Below are 22,008 nucleotides of genomic sequence, written 5' to 3'. Positions count from 1 at the left end.
AGCTAGACCAGCAGACGTAGGCTGACAGTGGCTCTGTGTCCCTGAGGTCACTCCTGACCTGTGCACTGACAGAGTTGAATGAACATTAAAGATCACAAGTCAGGGTGACAAAGTCTCTGGTCCCCTCCATGGGCTGGGCTGCCCCACGCCTCCTCTTCTACTCCCCCCTCTGCCAGAAGGGCTGTCCATGCACATAGGCTCCACCCACTCACTGCCCAGCCCCTCCCTGGGCCCTGATCCTGGAGCTTTGCTCACACCACACGCTGAGGAGGATGGGGTTGGCTTCAGCCCTGGGAGAGCCCTGGGGGGAAGCATCTGCTGGCACCACACACAAGTCCCTGCTCAGGGTCCAGGCCTGAGAGGACACAGCTGCTGAGCTCTCATCAGGGAGCAAGGGACCAGCACAGGCCCAGGCACCCTGAGTGAAGGATCCTCACAGAGCAGCCCTGTACGGACCACAGGGCAGTCCCTCAGCGCCCCCTCCTGGTCACAGGGCACTCACCTCAGCAAGGCCCAAAGCCCTGAGAGCCCAGCTGGTTTCCAGGGCTCACCAGTTCCCTCCCCATTGGCATGGTCAGGTCTGACTCTCAGAATGGGTTCCATCTCTTGGGCATTAGAGACATGAGTTCCACATGTTCTCACAGAAATGTATTTGTGTTTTAAACTCCTGTTTTTGTCATTTTTGTGTATTTTTTTGGACTTCTATTTGCCAACATATAGTATGACACCCAGTGCTCATCTATCAAGTGCCCCCCTCATTGGCCATCACCCAGTCACCCCGTTACCCCACCCACCTCCTCTTCCATTACTCCTTGTTCGTTTTGTACCAACATATTTGCTGTATCAGTGACAAATCCGAGAAGCACAGTGTGTTCACAGATGAGCACTAGTGTGGCTCCCATCAGGCCATATTGTATTAGAATACAGTCTACACTATAGGGACATATTCAAACCCTCATTCATTGTCTCCATCATTCATGTCTCCCTATACAGATTCTTTTCTTTTATGGACAAACCTCATTTTTTCACATATTTTGCTGTGGAATCCACTCAGTAGGATTGTGTTGAAATATGGAAATTATATATACTACCAAAGATGGCGGAAGAGTAGTGTCCCCAAGTCACCTGTTCCCACCAACTTACCTAGATAACGTTCAAATCATCCTGAAAATCTATGAATTCGGCCTGAGATTTAAAGAGACAAGAGCTGGAATGCTACGGTGAGGAGAGTTCACACTTCTATTAAGGTAGGAAAACGGAAAAAAAGAAATAAAGAAACTAAAAGCATCCAAGGGGAGGGGGCCCTGAGGAGCTGGGCTGAGGCCGCAGCGAGCACCCCCAGGTCAGGAGAGCCCTGTCGGAGGAGCAGGAGCTGCACCAAACTTCCCGGATGGACAGGCGCCCACAAGGATTCAGAGCATGACCCCAGGAGGGCAGGGATGCCCTCAGGCTCCCGGGGGTACGAAAAAGCCCCTGCCCCGGGAGAGCCCCACACCGTGTGGCTGAGCTCTCTAAAGGGCTGCAGCATGCCCCGTGGCCTGGGAGCAGCTCGGAGGGGCTCGGGCGGAGGCTCGGCAGAGAGGGGGCTGCACGGCCGTGAGCCCGAATCCAGCAGTGCAGGCCTGGGAGCCCAGGGCGCCGGGGACACAGCCCAGGATCCGGCCTCCACCCGGGACAGGCGGAAGCGGGAGGGCCCAGGCAGGACAGCGAGGACACCTGCCGCTGGGGGCCCCAAGCTGAGCAGGTCAGGGGCCCCGCCCCAGAGCATCCAGTCCCCTGCAGACTGGGAGTTGCAGTAGTTACTGCGGGAGCTGACTCCAGGGCTAGGGAGCTGGCTACCGCCACTGCTATTGTTCCTTGTGTCACCTTGTGCCAGGGACAGAGCAGGGCTGCCGGGGAAGAGGGACCTCACAGGATAAACAGCTCCCACTGAGACGACCTGGCAGGGGGCAGGACAGCTCCCCAAGTGCACAAACCTGAGAGTCAGCACAACAGGCCCCTCCTCTAGAACCAGCTAGAAGGACAGGGGAAGAGCAAGTTTTTTATTTTTTATTTTTTGTCAAATGATCCTTTGTTAAAATATTTTTCTTTGTAGTCACCTCGCTGGGCATTCCACTGCATAACTATTGATGTCATCTATGATGTCATGAGGGTTACGGCAACCAACATTGCAGCCCACAGACTGGGCAGTCCCCAGGATCTCTTTAATGGTTCCAGAGAGTTCTCTGGCTAGAGATCGGTGTCACGTCTGTCAGGCAATATTGACAAGCTCATCAAAAGTGATATTTCCACTGTGCTTAATGTTTTTCTGCTGTTTTCTGTCTCTTGGTGGTTCCTTGAGGGCTTTGATAATCAGGGCAGAGGCAGAAGGTATCACTTCAATCTGGGCCTGTCTGTTCTGAATGATCAGTTTCACTGTAATCCTTAGACCCTTCCAATAACCGGCTGTCTTGACGATGTCATAACCAACCTTTTTTGGAGTCAGACCCGGCAGTCGATCTTCAGGGCCAGGGCAGACATGGCACCGACCTCGCCACCGGTGCACCTCAAGAACATGACGTTGATCTCATTGGGATCGAACTTAGGCGGCATGGTGGAGGCAGCAAGTGTGGGATGACCCTGGATTCAGGAGGACCAAAGAGTTGCACCTTTGCCTCCTCTGAGCCTAAAGCCAAAAGCAGAAGAGCAAGTTCTTGACCAAGCAGTGCTGGAAAACAACAGGGGAAATCGGGGGACTTCCAGTATACAGAACAGGGGATACCCCTCCTTGTTTTGTTTTGTTTTTTGTTTGTTTGTTTGTTTGTTTCTGTTTGGTTTGGTTTGTTTTGGTATGGTTTTTTGTTCTTTATTAGTTATACCTTATTTTTTTTCCATTCCATTTTCCAGTATAACTTGATTTTAGCCACTCTGCACTGAGCAAAATGACTAGAAGGAAGAACTCACCACAAAAGAATCAGAAACAGTACTCTCTCCCACAGAGTTACAGAATTTGTATTTTTTTTTAATTTTTTTATTGGAGTTCAATTTGCCAACATATAGCATAACACCCAGTGCTCATCTGAAGTACCCCCCTCAGTGCCAATCACCAAGTCAACTCAAACCCCTGCCCAAATCCCTTCCACTACCCCTTGTTCATTTCCCAGAGTTAGGTATCTCTCATGTTTTGTCACCCTCACTGATATTTTCACTCATTTTCTCGCCAAATTACAGAATTTGGATTACAATTCGATGTGAGAAAGCCAATTCAGAACCACAATTATAAAGCTAGTAGTGGCTCTGGAAATAAAAGCATAAAGTATTCAAGAGACTACATGACTGCAGAATTTAGATTTAATCAGGCCGAAATTAAAAATCAATTAAATGAGATGCAATCCAAACTGGAGGTCCTAACAACAAGGGTTAACGACGTAGAAGAACAAGTGAATGACATAGAAGACAAGCTGATGCCAAGGAAGGAAGTTGAGGAAAAAAGAGAAAACCAATAAAAAGATCATGAGGAAAGGTTAAGGGAAATAAATGACAGCCTCAACAGGAAAAATCTACGTTTAATTGGGGTTCCAGAGGGTGATGAAAAGGATAGAGGAGCAGAAGGTGTCTTTGAACAAAACGTAGATGAGAACTTCCCTAACATTGGGAGGGAAACAGGCATTCAGATCCAGGAGATAGAAAGATTCCCCCTAAAATCAAAAAAATAAAATAAAAAATCAACACCTCAACATTCAATAGGGAAACTTGCAAATTCCAAAGATAAAGGAAAAATCCTTAAAGCAGCAAGAAATAAGAAATCCCTAAACTTTATGGGGAGAAGTATTAGGTTAACAGAAGACCTTTCCACAGAGACCGGGCAAGCCAGAAAGGGCTGGCAGGATATATTCAGGGTCCTATATGAGAAGAACATGCAGCCAAGAATACTTTATCCAGCAAGACTCACACTCAGAATAGAAGGAGAGATAAAGAGCTTCCAAGATAGGCAGGACCTGAAAGAATATGTGACCACCAAACCAGCTCTGCAAGAAATATTAAGGGGGACTCTGTAAAAGAAAGAGGAAGTCCAAGGGAACATTCCACAAAAACAGGGACTGAATAAGCATCATGATGACACTAAATTCATATCTTTCAATAGTAACCCTGAACGTGAATGGGCTTAATGACCCCATCAAAAGGCGCAGGGATTCAGACTGGATAAAAAAGCAGGACACATCTATTTGCTGTCTACAAGAGACTCATTGTAGACATAAGGACACCTGCAGCCTGAAAAGAAAGGTTGGAGAACCATTTACCATTCAAATGATCCTCAAAAAAAGCAGGGGTTGCCATCCTTATATCAAATAAACTAAAGTTTATTCCAAAGACTGTAGTAAGAGAGGAAGAGGGAAACGATATCATACTTAAAGGATATATCCAACAAGAGGACTTAAAAATCATGAATATTTATGCCCCGAATGTGAGAGCTGCCAAGTATATCAATCAATTAACAACCAAAGTTAAGACATACTTAGATAATAAATCACTTATACTTGGTGTCTTGAACACAACGCTTTCTAGAATCGACACATATTCTAAGTACAACATCTCCAAAGACACAAGAGCTTTAAATGATACACTGGACCAGATGGATTTCACAGCTATTTATAGAACTTTACATCCAAATGCAACTGAATACACATTCTTCTCAAGTGCACATGGAACGTTCTCCAGAATAGACCACATAATGGGTCATAAATCAGATCTTAATCAATACTAAAATTGAGAATGTCCCCTGCATATTTTCAGACCATAATGCTTTGAAACTAGAACTAAATCACAAGAAGTTTGAAAGGATTACAAACACATGGAGGTTAAGGACCAACCTGCTACAAAAAGAAAGGGTCAACCAGGAAATTAGGAAAGAATTAAAAAGATTCATGGAAACTGATGAGAATGAAGATACAACCTTTCAAAATCTTTGGGATACAGCAAAAGGACTCCAGAGGGGGAAATGCATCGCAATACAAGCATCCATCCAAAAACTGGAAAGAACTCAAGTACAAAAGTTAACCTTGCACCGAAAGGAGCTGGAGAAAAAAGAGCAGATAGATCCTACATCCAGAAGAAGAAGAAATTAATAAAGATTATAGCAGAACTCAATGAAATAGAGACCAGAAGAACTGTTGAATAGATTAAGAAAACCAGGAGATGGTTCTTTAAAAGAATTAATGAGATAGATAAACCATTAGTCAGCCTTATTAAAAAGAAGAGAGAAAACACTCAAATTAATAAAATCATGAATGAGAAAGGAGGGATCACTACTAATACCAGGGAAATACAAACAATTTTAAAACTTATTATGAGCAGCTATACGCCAATAAATTAGGCAATCTAGAAGAAATGGATGCATTTCTGGAAAACCACAAACTTCCAAAAATGGAACAGGAAGAAACAGAAAACCTGAACAGGCCAATAACAAGGGAGGAAATTAAAGGAGTCATCAATAACCTCCCAAGACACAATCTCCAGGGCCAGATGGCTTCCCAGGAGAATTCTATCAAATGTATAAAGAAGAAACCACAGCTATTCTACTAATGTTGTTCGGAAAGATAAAAAGAGATGGAACAGTTCCAAACTCGTTCTATGAGGCCAGCATCACCTAAATTCCAAAACCAAAGACCCCACCAAAAAGGAGAATTACAGACCAATATCCCTGATGAAAATGGATGCAAAAATTCTGGAAAACTGTGTGAAGTTTCCTCAAAGAGTTAAAAATAAATCTGCCCTATGACCCAGCAATTGCACTGCAGGGGATTTACACCAATGATAGAGATGCAGTGAAATTCCAGGACACCTGCACCCCAATATTTATAGCGGCAATGTCCACAGTAGCCAAACTGTGGAAGGAGCCTTGGTGTCCATCGAAAGATGAATGGATAAAGAAGATGTGGCCTATGTATACAATGGAATATTCCTCAGCCATTGGAAATGACAAATACCACAATTTTCTTTGAAGTGAATGGAACTGGAGGGTATTCTGCTGAGTGAAATAAGTCAATCGGAGAAGGACAAACATTATATGGTCTTATTCATTTGGGGAATATAAAAAATACTGAAAGGGAATAAAGGGGAAAGGAGAAAAAATGAGTGGGAATTATCAGAAAGGGAGACAGAACATGGGAGACTCCAAACTCTGGGAAAAGAACAAGGGGTGGTGGAAAGGGAGGAAGGCAGGGTGTGGGGGTGACTGGGTGACGGGCACCAAGGGGGCACTTGATGGGATGAGCACTGGGTGTTATGGTATATGTTGGCAAATTGAACTCCAATAAAACTAAATAAATAAATAAACAATAAATAAATAAATAAATAAATAAATAAATAAATATTTCGTTTAGCTCTGCAACAAACTACCCAGTTATGTTCCCAAGCGACTTGGACATTTGGCATCCCCCCCCCAGCAATGAAGGAGAGTTCCTGCTGCCCTACATCCTGGGCACCATCTGATGTTGTGGTATTGAATTTTAGCCTTGCTGATGGGAGTCTGATGCTGCCTCACTGTTTCGGTGTGTAGGCCCTAGTGACTTATCACGTGGGAAATCTTTACACAGGTGCAATTGTTCTCTGTGCACAATTTTGTAAGGGGTCTGTTCACATCTGCTCACTGGGATGACACGACCCAGCACCCTGGAATTCAGGAGCTCCCAAAGCTCTGATCTGAAAGGAAAGAGAAAATCATTATCACCAAATACCAGAACTCAGGGAATTCTCACTAAATCCCTAGAGTGGTACCAGTGGACAGGCAGGCAGTGGGCCAACTGGTTCTCTTGGGTCACACATCTTGCACAACTGCCCTTCTTCTCATTCCAACACAGCAATAGTGTGGGTCATATCGCTTCTGAAATCCATGTAACTATTTTTTCATTGGGAGATGAATATCTTCAAAAGGAGGTATTTTCATTGGAATTTAAACAAGTCTGGAATTTAAATTTAAACAATTCTGTTTCTAGTGAGATACAAAGCATTCAATGCCAGATTCTGAGCCTGTGTTGCTTAGAGGCAGGGACAGGGGAGTGATGGAATAAGAGGTGAATAGTAGGGCAGCCCACCTTTAGCCCCAGGCGAGATCCTGGAGACTGGGATCCAGTCACACTTTTGTCTCTCTGCATGTAGGCTGGTTCCCCCTCTGCCTGTGTCTCTCCTCTCTCATTGTGTGTCTCTCATGAATAAATACATAGAAGAAAATGAAAGATGTGAAGAGTAGACGTTATCACTTGTCTCTGGGAAACAGAAATTATCTGGGTGATATTGATCGTATGCAGCTCTACAGCAATGATGATCAATCTCTCCCCAGGCTGCAGCCCAAGGTGGTCAAAGACGTTTTTGTCAACACACCTGGGCCTGGAAAATTAGGTTTGAATCCCTGCTTGTTCTCTCAGTGCTGTAATGGGTCACAATATAGCATCTCTGCCTGAGAGCTGTGGTAACATTGCCATGGTAACCCCTGTGTTTCTACTGCTCTTGTGAAAGAGAAGATGACCTTGGATCTGGGGTCATCAAGCGATTCCTTAGGGCAGTGACACATGTACACATGGGAGAGTTCTTACTCTTGATATTCACATATCCTACCACCCTGGATTATGGAAAAGTTCCAATGGGGACTAAGGGAAGAGGGAGACAGAGTCAGTACCTGTGGGCTCAGGACACCCATTTACAGGAGTCTCCATCAACCTGGTGGCAGCTATAGCAAAGGCTCATTCATGCACCCACATCAACCAACTTCACTGAGGCAGGCTGAGCATTTTCCCAGTAATGGTGCAACATCCTCCAAATCTCATAGCCCATAAAAGGGTTCATGGCCATAGGCCCCAAATTCCTACTTTGATGGACCCCCTTCTCCTCAAGTGCACAACCCAAGCCTCAGGTGATGAGTGAGGGATCCCATCCAGCTCTGAGAATGGAATTGCCTATGACCCGTGTCCTCACACAACATCCCACATCCCAGTGTTCAGGCCTAAGACACAGTGAACCTTGGTCACTTCTGAGCAGTGAAGCCTGTGAGGGAAGGGAAGGCTCTGCTCTGAGCCCTGGAGGTGCTGAATCCATGCTGGGGAAGACTACACCCCCTGTTTAGATAGTCCTGGACCTCTGATGGAGACAAAGTCAATGAAAGGCTCATTGTCCTCATTTCAGGAGAAAAAAATCTTCGCAGCACAGACTCTGGTTATATGACATTTGGAAACCCAGGTAACATGACTGTTACCACATTGAAGTGTTTTGTTTTATTCTTGTTTTATTTCTGAGGACATATAGAACTTGAAGAGATAATGGAGAATAGGCTCATTATGAACCAGGCGGTAATTTTAAGTACACATTAGATATATCACTTATTTTACACGTTATAAATTTTCATGGAAGAAGCATCTGAACAGATGAAGGATTTTGTCCCATGTCCCAAACTGTCAGTGTCACTGTTAGAAGCATTATTGTTTCTGATTAGACAGTGAAGGTCAGTCTAGTCCTCAGGCTGCAGCCCAGAGATGAGGGTGCCCTCCAATGACTGAGGCATCCTTGGATCAGGAGAAGCAGCTGGGGACCCCAGAGCCCTGGTGCTTATCTGAGTCTAAGTAGTAGTATAGGTGATACCAGGGAGAGCTCCATGGCTTCTCCTGGAACCAGTTGATGTAATAGCTGCCAACACTGGAGCCACTGTTCACGGTACAGGTGAGTCTGACTGTTGTTCCAAAATGTCAAGAGGGAGGGCGACTGGGTTAGCACAGGCTGGGACAGAGACCTGCAAACACAGACACTGATGTGTAATGGAGCAGAGACCAATGTAAAATTTCCCAGCATCTGAGCCAGAGGGGCTGATGGAGCCAAGGAACTGGAACATGGTATGTGACGCCTGTCTGTCTGTACCTGTGCACTGAGAGAAATACATCAGGAGACAGGAGTATAGGCAATGATGACCATCCCCGCACCAGGTGGGGTCCCCAGACCTCTTTTTGTCCTCCATTCTTTTCTACAAGAGGGGTGTCCATGCAAATGAAATCCATCAAGTGATTTCCCAGCCCCTCCCTGAGCCCTGGTGCTGGAGCTCAGCTCACACCACATTGTGGAGGTTGGGAGTTGCTTCTCCTCTGGGGAGAGCCCTGGATGAAGCACCTGCTGAGACCACATACAGTGTCTGCTTAAGGGACTCCTCCAGGCCTGAGAGGACACAGCTGCTGAGCCCCAACAAGGAGCACAGGGCCCAACACACCGTGTGATGGGTCCTCACTGAGCAGCTATGTAGGGATCACGGGCCCATAGCTCCCCACTGGTCACAGGCACCCAGCCCACCTTGGACCAAAGACCTGGGATCCCTGGGGCCTTCACCAGCTCACCAGGTCCATGTCTATTCACAGTCCCATGTCTTATCTCTAGATACCATGATTTGTACACACTGCACATGATTACTCTGTTCCCTCATTCTCTGAAGTGATGCTTCTCTATGGAAAAGACAAACATGTACACAACTGACCTATTCAGGTGTCACCAAAGAAGTTACCCCAAGGTGAAAGTTAAGCGTCTATCAGGTCAAACATCACTGATCAGAGGACAGTGGAGCTGGTTTGAGGGGTTTGAGGCAGATCATGAGGGATTGATGGAGTTGAATACTGTCCAGGAAGTAAGGTTCTAGGCTTATTGCCAAGACAGCAGTTCAGCAATGATTTTAAAGCTCAAGTGATGCTGTTACAATCTGTTCGGAATCAGATATGACCGAGTGATTTGTGAAAAGCAAACAGCTTTGCCTGGTGGAACATTTACTGGTGAATATTAGACATAGCTCTTTAGGTTTGGAAGTGAGACATATCTCGTAAATTCATGGTTTCTGTACATTTGTGTTTTCCAATTCCTCTCAGATATTTGTTGCTTCACACACTGTTTATATTGTACCCAATTATTTTTTTCTTTTTTTTTAATTTCTTTTTACTGTAGTTCAATTTGCCAACATATAACAATAACACCTAGTGCTCATCTCATCAAGTGTACACAAGTATTTTCATTTATAGTTTTGTACCCTTTACTTTCCTTCAATTGGAAGATGAGTGTGAAGTTTTATCGTTGTTTCCACATGCCTGGGATTAGCGTGGAGAAATCATGTTCTCAATGGGCCCCAAACAACTTTGGTATATGTGCAAATAGCCAAGAAATCTCTAGACTCATAAGGACCTGAGGTAAAAGATATATGACCATGATCACCCTCTTCCCTCAGATAACTTTAGGATGAATGTTTCAGATGAGTCATGGTGCATTTATTTAGATGGCCATACCTTTTAATTTATTCTCTTATAAAATGTATTACATGGACTGTTTTCCTTTTTTATGATTTTATTTATTTATTCATGAGAGATACACTGAAAGAGAGAGAGGCAGAGACACAGGCAGAGGAAGAAGCAGGCTCCATGCAGGAAGCCCGACGTGGGACTCGATCCAGGGTCTCCAGGATCACACCATGGGCTGAAGGCCGCGCTAAACCGCTGAGCCACCCGGGTTGCCCTGATTTTCTTTTATACATTTATAAAAGATTTATTTATTTGAAAGAGAGAATTGGGATAGTAAGAGAGAGACAGATGAGTGGGGGGCGAGTGGGTGGGTGAAGCAAGCTCTCTCCTGAGCAGGATACCTGACAAGTTGATTGATTTTAAATGTTACAAAAATTAAATGTCTAAAATGACCACTCTTGATAATCTGTCACTTTGCATTTGCAAATATTTCATTATAATTCAGTTCCTATCTTCATGAAACTTATGGATTTTTAATATCTTTTATTTTGAAATTTGAGTCTGGGTATAATAAATGAGGAAAATAAGCTTTATAATGTATACTCAAAGTTGTTCATTCCTCCCTGCTTCTCTGTAGTATTCTCATTATTTCCTCCTTAAATGTTTGAAGGGATTCTCTAGAGAAGCCTTTGAACCTGGAGTTATCTTTGTGGCAAGGATGTCAGCAGAAGATATGAACAAATAATTTGGTATAAGTGCTGGTGAGCATGAGTTAAACAAAGTGATTCCTCATTCCTTAAACATAATCTACAGTGCATAAATTGTGTCTGTGGCTCCACTTTATATGATTTTAATTTTCATTTACCTTTAATATTATTGTTTCTTTTGTTTTTTATTTTAAATACTTTATTTATGTATTTGACAGAGTGGTCTCTGACTTTAGAGAGTGCACACAATCAGGAGGAGAGCCAGGCATAGGTCAAGGGAGAAGCAGGCTCACAGCTGAGCAGGGAGCCGGATGTGGGGCTCAATCCCAGGACACCAAGGTCATGATCTGAGATGAAGACAGATGCTAAACCAAATGACCCACCCAGGTGCCCCCTATATCACTGTTGATGTAAAAAGAACTAAAATACTAATTTTATTACAATGAGATTATTTTAGTAATATTTAATAAATATAATGTATTTTAAAGCAAAATAAACAGAAACCATCCAAGTATAATGTCAAGTGTTGCACAACATTATTTAGAAGAAGCCATCAGACAGATAATAATTATGCTATCCTATGTCTCTTGATATTTCCCTGAGAGCCCACGGTCATCAGGAACCATGATGCTCAAATCGTACAGTCTCCAGGCTGAATTACACATTGACATCTACTGGTCACGTGTTGTCCCTCACCTCTTCATGTCACAGCATACACTGCTCCAAAGCAGGCTGTGGTGACCACAAATGGATTGCAATTTTGAATCTGTTTCTCAGTGTTCTCGAATCGTTAGTGGGATGTGGGAATGATTAAGTTAGAAGATATTACTCTCTTTACATGTAAGGGGATATTTTCAGAACTAATTTCATATTAATACAATAACAGACGCTTCATAACACTAACTTGCATACAAGTATCTTGGAATGCTTGTTAAATACACATCTACGAACAATGAGAATGGTTTCTGATTTAGAATTATAACATGGAGAATTATAGTTTTATCAAGCTCCACATGATGAAAATATTAATTTGGTCCTCATCATCAAATTAGTGAATAAAATGAGATCTACCAAGCCTCTATGTTTAATAGACCATATTGAAAACTGTCGATTAAAAAAAAAGAAAACCGTCGATTGAGGCTCAGTATTTGTTTATGTATAATGGAAATGAAGTTCCTCACTCTTCAACATTTTAGACAGAGAGGGAGCGAGGAAGCACAGTCTTGGAAGGTCACATTGGATAGATGGACATGCCCTGGGAGAGATAAATGGGGTTCATTTCATGAACCACTGAACAGGAGAATGGGGTCAGGGAGCTTCACTTCCCATGGTGGTGTTGACTCTTTCCCCATCTCACGCTCTCTCCTGCCTTTATTTTTTTTTAAGATTTTATTTATTTATTCATGAGAGACACAGAGAGAGGCAGAGACATAGGCAGAGGGAGAAGCAGGCTCCATGCAGGGAGCCCGATGTGGGACTTGATCCCAGAACTCCAGGATCACTCCTTGAGCAGAAATCAGATGTCCCTCTCCTGCCTTTAAAGCTGAGCTTTTCTGAGCCCATGAGGAGGTTTTGGTTGCACCTCCCCATAGATTTAAATCACTGTGTAAATGTACTACCCATACACAGTGAACAATAATAGTTAGTCTCATCCTCAGGCTGGGCTCCTGTGATGGTGAGGGCAACTTTGTTCCCAGAGATGGAGCCAGAGAAGTGATCAGGGGCCCCAGAGGGGCAGCTGCTTGTGCTGTAGATAAGCATGCAAGGAGCCTGGCCATGGGTCTGCTGGTACCAGCTGGGGTAGTTACTTGTAAAGACTGACCCAGAGCTGAGGCCACATGTGAATGTGACTGTCCCTCCTGGAGACACTGAGAGTGATGGATCCTTGGTGACCACAGTCTGAGAATCTGCTCCTAAATTCAAGAGGAGAGAAAGGTGTTGATATTGGAGACAAGGGTCGCATGAGTCCCTGTTTTAAGTGCTCCCCACAGATGTAAAGTCTTTTTCCTGACCTGAGCCATAGACAAGGAGCCCAAGAAGAAACACTGTCCAGGCCATGGTGGGGACCCTCACAGACTACAGCCTCCTTAGACTCCTAGGATGGAATGGGGTGTCCCTGGACCTTTTCATGTCTCCTGTCCCATGAGGTTAAGAAAACACTTCATGCAAATCAGCTTCCTCTCTCTCCCTGCCCGAGAGTCACCAGCATGTCCCCTAGGAGACTTTGAAAGGGGCAGAAACTGGGACTTCACACACGCAAGTGACTGCAGGGTGACCTGAGACACTGGGTGTCAGGAGGACATCTTTCAGTAAATGACCACCATACTGTCTCTAGTGAACTCTGTCCCAAGGCTCTTCTCTGGAAAGCCTGAAAGCTGAATGAGGAGGTGGATGTGTTCTCACCTCCTCGCCCCACATCTACCTCATCTCAAACCTAACCCATCCCTGGAACATTTTCTTCTCTCCCCAGTGACATTCCCTCTTCTGTCCTTGGAGGGTCTTAGTAGTGCCCCTTCCAACAGTGAGGACACTGGAAATCTCAGAGCCCCTGTGACAGATGTAGGGGCAGTGGTCTCCTCTCAGTTAATCATGGACCCGGTCTGCAGTAGTCCCCGGGGAGCTGAACAGGGATGTCTCTTTATTAGAAATGAGGATGACATTGTGTGAACAGGTGATGCTCATGGAGCATGTTGAACTCCATTCCCCTTTGTGTTCTGCTGTTGATTGTATTGCATGATTGTCCTGTTCATCTATCATTCCATGAAAATCATATCTGGACAGGTTATCCCATGCTTTAGTAGAGGATGAATTATGAGGCCTGTGTGATTCAGAGCTGAGAGCTCTTGTGGCTCCAAGGCCATAAGTTCAGGAAAGCCACCCACAGTGACGTGGCCACTTGCTTCCTCTAGTGTGCAGGAGCCAGTCATAGATTTTCCTGGTCTTCCTCACCCAGACCCTGAGTCTCACGATCAGCCCACTAGCGCCCCCTGCTGACCTCAGACACTATGTCGCCAGCCTGAATTAACCTTCCCAGACCTCCTGGAAGGGCCTCTGACCTTTGCAGGTGGTCCTCTGATGTCACCACCCAGGACAGTACAATGAGCAGGTCAGCTCTGTGGGGTTGAGCCATTCATTTTTGCAGGGCATCGATTCCCTCAATTGGACAGCTAACTGGAATATTTATGTCTCAGTATGTTTCAGGTTTTCTGGACACTTGAGTTTGCATTTGCCTTGTCCCTGGTATCATTACTGGGACTTAATGCACTTGAAGTAAGCTCAAGATTTTTTTTTTAATTTTTTTTATTATTATTTATGATAGTCACAGAGAGAAAGAGAGAGGCAGAGACACAGGCAGAGGGAGAAGCAGGCTCCATGCACCGGGAGCCCGACGTGGGATTCGATCCTGGGTCTCCAGGATCGCGCCCTGGGCCAAAGGCAGGCGCTTAACCGCTGCGCCACCCAGGGATCCCAAGCTCAAGATTTAAAGTCTCTAGAGAAGCCCATTGGTTCAACCTTGGTAATAATTCTCCTTGGGTTACCCGTATAGGCTGACTTACTTGGTTATTGCTGTTGTTGTCAGGGTCCCCTGCTAGGTTCACCAGCCTCCACTTATTCCACTTAATCCACTTATTAGTGACATTTCGTAGATCTATATATTGGTTTTTAGATACACTTTTTTTCTAGGGCTGCCATAATAAAGCACCACAGAATCGGTAACTTAACACAATAAGAGTGCATTTCTGCTGTTCATACACAACTCCACAGTCTGTAGGGAGTGGCCATTATCTGTTTGGAACCTGTAGAGGAGTCCCTGTTGTCTCTCCATAAGTATAAGAAATTTGAAGACAATTTTTGGGGTTTGCTGTCTGCAGCTGCAGAACCACAATCTCTGTCTCCACCCTCCCACGGATGCCTCCTTGACTCCATCTGACTGTCATGTTACAAGCACAGGAATCAATTGAATTAAGAGGTCACACCACCCCCTTCATCACCGCATCTGGTCCAGTTATATATGCAGCACCCCTTTTCCATAGAAGGTCATATCCTAAAGTCCTGAGTTCTACAATCTCAACATATGTTCTTTGGTAGGATACAGTTTAAATGAGGATATTAGGAAAGAATAATTTTTTCCAAAAAGGCTTATAATTATCACTATTTATTTATTTATTTATTTATTTTAAATTTTTTATTTATTCATTCAATAGAGACACACAGAGAGAAGCAGGAACACAGGTAGAGGGAGAAACAGGCTCCATATAGGGAACCCCTCATTGGAATTGATCCCAGGACTCCAGGATCAAGCCCAGGGTGGAAGGCAAAAGTTCGACCGCTGAGCCAAGGTGGCGTCCTTTTTTTTTTTCTCAAAACATTATCATTACTATTTTTAAACATGCAAAGCAGTTGGATTGCACTGAAATGCCATCTAATAAAATATATATTTAGAGAATACAAAATGAGGATTTTTCCATTTTTCATTTCTTAGCTGTAAAGGAAGATTTTTTAATGTTTCTTTCTGTCTTTGAAGAAATGTATTTAGCCTCCATCTAGTTCTGATCCAACAGACATTTTATAATACAAAATACCTAAATTTGGGTTTTTGTGAACTAATGCCTCCTGAGTCACTCATACACTTATTCGATATTAGGACTTACACAGGAATGGAAATCAATCCAGACCCTTCTCATCCCCATCTCCCTATGGCTGGTCTGCATGATGCTCTAGGCTCAGGTGTTTGGCCATGAGATGTCAGTAATCGCATGATATTTGTATCCACACTGGATGAAACAAAGTGTATATCTCCCTTCCTCATCTGGGTCTCTCACTGGGCCCAGCACCACTATAGTGTAGCCCCCAGGGGTACTCATCCTCGTCCTCAGGCTGGGCACTAGCAGATGGTCAAGTCAGACTTGTTCTCAGGAAGGGAGCCTGAGAAATCAGTATTTACTTGGGCAATCTCTTCCTGGATCCAGTATGGATTCTCCTTTCTCATTCAGGATTTTATTTTCCTGGTTCTTGACATGTCGTATATTTTTACTGGCTCCTGAATATAATGGCTATTATATAATGTTTTGCTTGGTCCTCAGTTACTTTTCTTCAAACAAGTGATCCTCCCGCTGATGAGCAGCAGCAAGGGGAAGGGTGTTTGTGTCAGTTTCCCAGTGGCTCAAGTGAAAATGTTTACCACTCTGCTGCTTACTCTCTGCTGGAGAAGTTGGGGCAGTGATTGCCACTTCCCAGTTCCCATCAGGTGGAGGTGTGGGACGAGCTGTTTCCTGGGCCCTGCCAACACCATGGTGGGATGCACAGGACTGAATGGAATGGCTTTCTTGCAGGGAGTGGATCCTCTGCTCCCCACTGCATTCCTTGTCCTCACTGACACCAGGGAGAAGAGGGTCAAATGCAGGTCCAGCTCCTTTGCTTCCTGCATCAAAGTTCAGTGATTTTATGCTCAGGGAGAGCACAGGCTCAGTTCCCCAGTGTTCAGACAGTCACTAGCAATGGGTATATAGCAACAAACCAGTTTTGCCTTGTACCACTGCATTCATTTTCTCTGCTGAGCAATGAGGTTCAGATGGGGTCACCAGGACCTGCCAAAATCATGGGTGGGAAATACTGGAGTGCAAACTGCCAACTAGGCCTGCCTTGTCCAGAATTGTTGATGTTCCCATGCGATGGAGGCTCAGCTATCTCCTGAGTAGCTGACACCATGGCTGATGGTATTGGGGCACTGCCTGCTTCTGCCAGGAGGATATGGACACCATGTCTCTGATGAACGATAATGTAAACCCTGCATGAGGGCACAGTTTGGGGATTCATTAGGTGTGCAAGTGATGGGCAGGTTTGTCCAAATATTTCCTCCTCTCAGGCCAACTTATCTCCATATCTTCTGAGCAGAGGAGTTGCTGCTTTTGGAATTTGGGTGTTTTTTGGTTTGATTTTCTGGATCTCAGGCTCTGGATGATTCTTGGTTGGAGGAAGCTACAGCATCCTGTCTTACCTGTGTGGGACATCATACAAGAAAAAGAACCAGGGTATGCACTCTTGTGTTTCCCTCAATTTGTTTGAACTCTTCCTTCTTCCTTCTTCTACCTTTTGATGTCTTCCTATACTTGTTTGCTGTCGTGTGTCAGGACATTTCATTTGTAAGAGAGAGGACCTGCATGAATGGGAGCACTCCCTACTGTCCAGAACTGGGGATCCTCATGGTGCCTTCTCTGAATGCTTTCTTCCAGGGCTAGGATGGCGGGGATCCTGCTGAGCTGCTGCAATGGAGGAAATTATCTTGACTCTCAACCTGTGTAATTAAAATACAAAGAACGTGATTATTATTTTTACATTATTCTATACAGGGTAATAAAAAGTAAATACATTCCATAACCAAGAACTCAATGTGAGACGTTTTAAAGGCCAGCAGGAAACCAGCATAGCACAAATGTCTGGCTTTCTGTTCTTAAATGCAGAAGAGTGGAAAGAAGAAATTTTGATTCCTTCTTTCCCTTATTGTTTGTGTGTAGAACTTTTTTCTGCAATAATTTCATATTTAGATAAATAAATGCAAATATTGGATAGATATCTCCATATTTCACCTAGCTTTTTCTAATGTAACATTTGTGTTCCTATGATATGTTTATAAAAACAAGTACTTGCCTGATCATCTTGTGAAACTACAGAATTTATCTAGATTTCAAGGTTTATTTATTTACTTATTATTTATTTATTTATTTATTTATTTATTTATTTACTTACTTACTTACTTACTTATTATAACACAGTTTTGCCTGAAATCAATCCAAGTAACAACATTGCATCTATTCATCAGGACATATTAAAATCCTCCAATGTAGGAGTTTTCAGTCTTTCTCTGCTCTTGATTTTGGGAATTTGGAAACAGTTGGTATGCTATTTTTTAAATGTCCCAAAATATGGGTTTATCTCATGTTTTCTTATGATTATGCTAACGTTATGGATTTGGGGGAAAATAACAAGAGATGAATTGATGTTCTTAATACCTCATAGGGAAGATGTGTCATACTAACATGACATATCATTGAGCGTATGGATGGGGACAGTCCAAATTTGCTGATTCCTTTTCTGTTCATAATCTATCTGATGCCAGTCTACTGGATTTTGGCCATTCTGATAGGTGTGCAATGGTAGCTCATTCACGTTTGCATTTGTTTTTCCCTAATGATATGCAATATGTAACAGAATATCACACGTTTAAATTCTATCTGCCTATCTCCTTCTGTGAAATATCTGGTAATGTCTTTTTTCTAATAAATTTATTTTTTATTGGTGTTAAATTTGTCAACATACAGAATAACACCCAGTGCTCATTGCATCAAGTGCCCACCTTAGTGGTAACAATTTAACTTACTTTTTCTTCTGTTTTTTTTTTTTCTTGTGCTTTGTTTGAGAAGTTCATTGTATAGCTTTTTTCCTTCTTTCTTTCCTTTTTCCTTTCTTCCTTTTCTTTATTTATGTACCTTTCTTTGTATCCTTTCTTTTATTCCTTCTTATATATATTTGTATTTTTCTATTTTTTTATTACTGCTCAACTCTGACGAAGTTTGGCAATTTATCTGAAATACATTCTGCTTCTGATTTATTGATTTTCTCTTAGATTTTATTTTTGTCATTATTAAGGGGAAATGGGACACATCTTCTCTTAGAGACATTTAACATCACATTTTCCAGTCAGCCAGATGATACTAGATGTGTTACCATACCAGTCATGGCATCAGCTGCTCTCCATTGGCTCCCGTGTTCCTAAAACCCGTGTTCTGCTGCTATAATCTTTGCCTATGAAGTTAGCGAAATACACCAGTGTTTTTAATGACTTGGCGAAGAGGAAATAACTCTGCTCTGGAGTGACACCAGGGTTGGTAGTAAAAGTCCTTATGACGATGCCATCTGAAGGCCTAGAGAACACACAGCCTGAATCCATACATGCTGCAAATGAACTTCCAAACAATAAGCCATTTTGTTCAGGTCCAATGCATTGAGGATAGAACTAAGGAAGTGTGCAGATTTATGATTGCTTTGAATTGTGTTGATTATGATTAAAATTTCCATAAATATTCACGTGGGGATTTTTCTTTACAAAGCTTTTTTTTTTTACCTTTTATATTTCTTAGTGTGCATTGATTTATGTGTTCCATGCAATAATCAAATAATAAGAAATCATCCTCTGGTTGAAAGTAAGGCAATAATGATCCCAGCTGCAAAAAGAGCTGACATGTGCATCAGCAGAACAGGGATGGGGCTGAAGGACCATGATAGCATCGCGACCTAGGAGAATTTCTTTTACTGAGAAATCAGAAGATGACAAGTGAATGTTCACTAGCCTAAAAGAACTTGTCCCTGATCACGAGGACAAAACTGTCTCTTTCCTTTGACACTCTCTGTGTATAATGGGCTACTCTGAGTGACTCTAAGGTCAGAGATGATGAAGCAAGTGCCATTCCCGGGAGGTCCCCAAGATGCGCCTGGGCTCAGGGGATCAACTGAAGAATCAGCAGAAACCCAGGGGGAGCCTAAGCAGGCAGCTGCTGGGGCACTCACTCACTTTGCAAATGGGTAAGTGGGTTTTTGTCTCACTTCCCCACAGGCCTGGAGCACTGTGCCAGCATTGAGAGTGCTGTCATATGCTGAGCAGTAATAATCAGCCTCGTCCTCAGCCTGGAGCCCAGAGATGGTCAGGGTTGCTGTGCTGCCTGACCTGGAGCCAGAGAATCGATCGGGGACCCCCGAGGGTCGGTTACTACTACTATAGATGAGGGTTCTGGGGCCTGTTCCTGGGAGCTGCTGGTACCAGCCCACATAACCACTACCAATGTTGGAGCTGCTTCCAGTGCAGGAGATGGTGACCTTCTGGCCCAGGGACCCAGACACTGAGGCCGGCTGAGTCAGCACAGACTGGGCCCAGGAACCTGCAAGAAGGAGAGAAATAAACAGGGTGATGCTGTAGTCTGGACCCAACATGCCTCCCAGCCCCTCCCCTTGTTCCACATCCAGTCACCTGTGCAGTGAGCCAGGAGGGTGAGGAGCAGAGGGAACCAGCCCATGGTGGAGGTCATCACGGATCCTGTCTTCAGTGGCCCCTCAGCTGAGCAGAGCCTCCCCTCATCTCTCCCTTCTCCTCTTCATCCTCTGAGAGAGGGAGGTGACCTTCCATGCAAATGAGACCCCAGGTCTCTGAACCCTCCCTGGCCCTGGGTCAGGTCCCTCTGCTGAGGATGTCAAGGGGGTAGGTAGGGGAGGGGCTATGTGGGGCTGGGGTGTGGTTAGGGAGGTCCCGGCTGTGTGACTTGAGAAGAGGCCACAGTCAGTGCCAGGAGGTGTTCCCAGCTCTGATCCAGCCTGAGCCCTAAGAAATAAGCCTCAATTCCCTTCTGGCATCCTGACACCACTTCACCCTGCATGACATGGGGATCAGTTGGCCATAGGACTCAGGTCCTGTCTCCAGAGCTCTATCCACTCTCCTCCTATTATCTGGACATGTCTCCCCACATTTAGTCTCCCATGACTGTGGCATAGATTTTAGGTTACAATCTAGTGTCTCGGTGTGAGGGACTCCTGGGTCGCTCAGTGCTTAAGCATCTGTCTTTGGCTCAGGGCATGATCCTGGAAGTCTGGGATCAAGCCCCACATCCGACTCTGTGGAGGGAGCCTGCTTCTCCCTCTGCCTATGTCTCTCTCTCTCTCTGTCTCTGTCTCTCTGTGTCTCTGTCTCTGTCTCTCTCTGTTTCTGTGTGTGTGTGTGTGTGTGTGTCTGCCACGGATCCCTTGGCTTTTCATGGGCCACTCAGGACTCAGGTGGTGTCTCTACACCAATTCGTCTGACATCACTGTCACAGCCAGAGGAGTGAAGTGTCCCCGTGTACAATTGGCCTTTTCTGTGCAGGATGCTGAGACCTTCCTCCTATATGATGACCCTGGTTTCAGCCCTCTCCTTCTCTGAGTTTTCTGAAATACTGAAGCCCAGGGAGGTAGATTTTCCAGGTTGTGGGTGGAAGCCCTCATGTGCTTTCCAGGAAAGGTTACACACTGAACATCGTTGTTGTCTCTCACTGTTTTTTGACCTGTTTTAAACTTCGTTTAAATAAATAAAACATTTTTTAAAAGGCTTTCATTTAAACAGACATATATAAACATTTTATAAAATGCTTTGTCTTTTTTTTAACATCATGGGTCTGATCATGCAGGCAGGAAAACCGGAAGTGATGCCCAAGAGCCCCCATGAGGACCCTGTTGTATGAACTTCGCAGCCATCTGAGTACTGGAATTCCCATACACAGATGAGCTTTCTGGATGAGAAATTCCGGGTCGCACTCATATCTGGGGTGGTCACAGCTTGGGCCTGTGTCCAGCATGTGCCGGACAGAGCAATTGCTAATTCAGCCCCCCATGAGTAGGAGAATGAATTTCTATTGGCAAAAAGCACCTGGACCCAGGGTTGTTGTCAAGGTCACCTGTGAGTGGTGGAGAGTGGAGATGAGGGGCCACATCCCTGAGGTCACAGACCCTGTGGTCCTGACTTGGAACAGATGATTTAGCAGAGGTCCAGCCTGGCTGGATGTGTCCCTGTTGAGACTGTGGGAGGGACACCCCAGCCCTGAGAGCATAGGGAGGGTGAGTCCCACATCCTCAGGGGCCTTGACAACTGGTGGAGCAGCACTGAGGCTGGGGTCCCAGAATCAATGTACTGATCAGCCTCAGGCTCTGATTGGAGCCCAGAAATGGTGGGGGGCTGAGCTGACCATGGAGACAGAGAGTTTCCCTAGGAATCCTGAGGATCAGCATTCTCCCAAGGAACAGGAATTCAGAGAATATCCTGGCTGCCCAGGTGACACGACTACAGTTCCTTGTGTTCCCTGTTACTAGGGATTGTGCCTTCTGGAGACTGTGACACCAAGGATAGCTGGTGAGCACAGAGTAGCCTAACTTTGGACGGCTGGAGAAACCCCAAAACTGCAGAGCCCAGGACAATATACAACCAAAGATGAGACAATTGTGAGTGTGAATGTGTGTGTGTCTGCATGTTTGTGCACACGTGACCCAAAATT

The 22,008-nt window shown here is 44.5% G+C and overlaps 2 pseudogenes and 1 gene segment (V, D, J or C); all 3 read right to left on the bottom strand.

Annotated features, from left to right (window-relative positions):
* Positions 1 to 22,008, bottom strand: part of LOC144299095 (immunoglobulin lambda variable 8-61-like) — a 343,361-nt gene that overhangs the window by 109,904 nt on the left and 211,449 nt on the right.
* LOC144299531 (large ribosomal subunit protein uL11 pseudogene) lies at positions 2,047 to 2,592 on the bottom strand (annotated as a pseudogene).
* On the bottom strand, positions 18,681 to 20,116 carry LOC144299596 (immunoglobulin lambda variable 1-40 pseudogene; annotated as a pseudogene). Its single transcript, XR_013366279.1, has 3 exons — positions 19,962 to 20,116; positions 19,509 to 19,872; positions 18,681 to 18,861 (listed from the first exon to the last, which is right to left on the bottom strand). The product of XR_013366279.1 is annotated as an immunoglobulin lambda variable 1-40 pseudogene (transcript).

Source organism: Canis aureus, chromosome 27, assembly GCF_053574225.1.
Source record: "Canis aureus isolate CA01 chromosome 27, VMU_Caureus_v.1.0, whole genome shotgun sequence".
Lineage (NCBI taxonomy): Eukaryota > Metazoa > Chordata > Mammalia > Carnivora > Canidae > Canis > Canis aureus.
The sequence above is the reverse complement of the archived record's forward strand: the minus strand, read 5'-3'. Positions and strand labels throughout refer to the sequence as shown.